Source organism: Frieseomelitta varia, unplaced genomic scaffold (genome assembly GCF_011392965.1).
Source record: "Frieseomelitta varia isolate USP_RPSP 00005682 unplaced genomic scaffold, Fvar_1.2 scaffold_956, whole genome shotgun sequence".
Classification (NCBI taxonomy): Eukaryota; Metazoa; Arthropoda; class Insecta; order Hymenoptera; family Apidae; genus Frieseomelitta; species Frieseomelitta varia.
Window position 1 is genome coordinate 332,189 of NW_025110763.1, and position 3,206 is coordinate 335,394.

The following is a 3,206-nucleotide window of genomic DNA, read 5'->3' on the forward strand; positions in this document are numbered from 1 at the left end:
AAAAAAAAAAAAAAAAAAAGAAAAAAAAAAAAAGAAAAACACGTGAGCAATCGGTCGTACGTGGAAAAATCGAAATCGATGGCGATGTATGTGTTTTGCATGCTTCATTCTGTCTGCCGGAACGATAGGATATCTCGAGCAGAAACATATACGATAGTCACACAGATTAAACGGGTCCTTTCTTTTTGTATCGCAATGTCGTCTCTATTCTGCCGGTGGATGATGGTTTCGTTTGAAAACGGCACACCACCATCGAGGTTGCTAGGCAGGCTAATCGTATTATTGGATCGCTCGCTTTAGAGGATATACAACTGAAAAATAAAAGAAAACGAAAAAAAAAAAAAAAAAACGGGGGGTTTTTCGCGAACGAGAAAACAGAAGCACATTTCAGATTCTTTCCTATTTTTTTCTTTTTTTTTTTTTTTATATATATATAAAGAAGAGAGCGATTCGTCGAATTTATGAAATCGCTGACAAACATTCCTGGAACATTATCATTATCTCCATTGATGAACTGTTCTTTCGGAAAGGTCAGATGGAAAAAGAAATAGCACGTCTAGTTCGCAAAGTTGTTGCTTCTGTTTTGATATTTATAGTTTTCGCGGAAAAGCGTACGAATAATCGAGTGATGCAACAATAGAGGCACCAGCCCCATTATCAAGTATTACATTGGCAGTAGGTAGGCATTAGAGGACATTGACTGAGATATATATATACATATAATTGCTTTTTCCACAAAATGAATTTTTTACTAAAAGTCGTTGCGGATCTCTCTCGGTGTATATCGGTATACATACATTTCTGATTGCTGCAGTTTCACCTGATGGCAGCCGTTCGAACGTAAAACGAACGGAAAAAAGAAAAACAGAAAAAAAAAACAGAAAAGAGATAGAGAGAAGCTATGATAGAAAAAGCAAAAAGAAAGGAAACAATGTGAGATTGAAAAAAATGTCGGAGCGTGCTCGGAGCAAGTTAGAGGTCGAGGTTTTCAGCGAAGAGAGAAGCGACGCGATGATGTTACGTGGAATGAAACGACATCGAATCTTAGACAATTAATCCGTGTGTATGCTTGTGTGTAGGATAATGGATCACGTGACCGGTTAACAAACATAAAGAGAAAGAAAGCAATTTTTCTTTTTCGTTGTACAGGACGTTTACAGGACGAAAGTGTTTTTTTTTTTTTTTTTTTTTTTTTTTTTTAGTGAAGGAAGTAGCTGAAAGGGTTAAATAAGTAGCGTTTTTGTTCTTTATTTCCTTTCTTTTCAGAGACGCCGCTGAGTGACACGCATTTTTTGTGCAAAACGTGTAAAACACCAGCAGTTTTTTTTGTTTTTCCTTTTTTTTTTTTTTTTTTTGTAAATACGCAGTTTACTGGATCAACCATTTACGGCGTAGTTGTCATCTTGTAAATACGAAACATTTATTAAGGAAATTGTAAATCGTTAATTAGTCGTGACACAGAGTGGCCGATCATCGAACTGTCTTGCGCGTAGAACTTCAACTTATTTTCCAATTAAATTGCGGTCCGCGTACAGAGGGTCTCGTACATACAGTCTTGTACATACATAGATCATAGTATATACATACATATATATACATATACATATATATATATATATTTTTTTTATCGATCACGATCTCTTCAACATTTTTATGTGTACATATACATACAACATATTATACGTATTACCTACGATCTTACCATGTACTGTCGTCGATGTTTCTTCTACATTTTTTCTTTTCTCCATCTTCTCGTGTACCTTCTTTTTTGTTGTTCTCTTTATTTTTTTTTTTTTTCTTTTTGGTTAGTCCCCTCCGCTTCTCTCTGTTTCTCGTGCGCATGTATAATTCTATTGCACAACCGTGTACATTGTGTAACATCGTTTATATAAAGCGATTTCGTTTAATATTGCCAGGACTTCTAGTTTCGTTTAGGAAGAAAACAAGGAAAAAAAAAAAAGAAAGAAATGGAAAAATTTGACGCGTAAAATAAATTGTCCGCGCGTTCGCGTGTTCCATTTAATCCGGCGGGAAGGAAATTTCACCGGTCTCGCGTTAGGCAATGATATAGCAGCACACGTAGCAAAAAAAAAAAAGTTCCGTTTAGGCAATTTTTAGCTTTTCGTTTGTAAACACGTGTTTTGCAAAAATTTATATAAATAGGGGAGATTCGACGAGACTTTTCTCGTCGAGTTGATGGCGGATGAGTTTTAGCAAAGGCCGTACACATTGTCCCGAAGTACAGTAGGTAAACTATTCACCAGCAACCACCGTTCACCATTTTTCCACACACACACACACACACACCCCACCCCACCCCCCCGAGACAATTTATTTTTATAAAACTGTGTCGGTTCTAATTTGCGTCGTGACGCCGTGCTGATTTTTCCAGCACGGTGGCGTGTATCTATGCATATATATTTACGGACTTCTTATCATAGATTGTGATATTTAACTAATTAACTAATTAGAGTCAAGATTATTCTAAATCGTGCGTATGCGTTAGTGAGAGTGAGAGTGACGAACGATTAGGCGGCCAAAGTAGCGATGGATCCGAAAAACTGGAGAAGGTGTAAGAAAAATTAGCGAGGATCGCAGGTGAAAAAAAAAAGAAAAAAAAAATGATCGATGTTTGGGAAGTGCAGTTTTTCATGAAATTCGAAATGTCACGAACTTGATTCTTTCGGTTGATTTCGGAGTTAAAGTCATGCCTGCGCTTCCCACTGTCTCTTTCCACTGTTGCAAAATATTAATTGTAAGATATTGACTGTTTTCTTATTACAATTGTTAGTAACAACAATTATAATTTTATATATATATATATATACATATGTTATTTATTAGTTAAAAAAAATGAACATAAATGGACGTAATATCGTAACTTTCACTTGCGATCTTCAAAACGTAGGATCAGTTGATGCTCGAAGAGACAACGTTAGGAGAAAAAAGGGGGGAGAAGGAAAAAAGAAAAAAAAAAATGAAACGTCTGCGCTTAGTTCGGCCGCAACTTTTCGTTGTTAGGTAAATCAATTTTTGTGCGTCGTGTTTGTAACGTTTAGAGGTTCTATTTCGTTGAGTTTTTCCGCTTTTTCTTTCCGCGTACGTACGCGCCGTTTCGCGAATTGCTTCGTTTCATTGGCGAACGTAAGCGAAAGAAAGAAACGATGAAAGAAGGGACGAGTAGCTAGAACAAATGGGGGGAAATT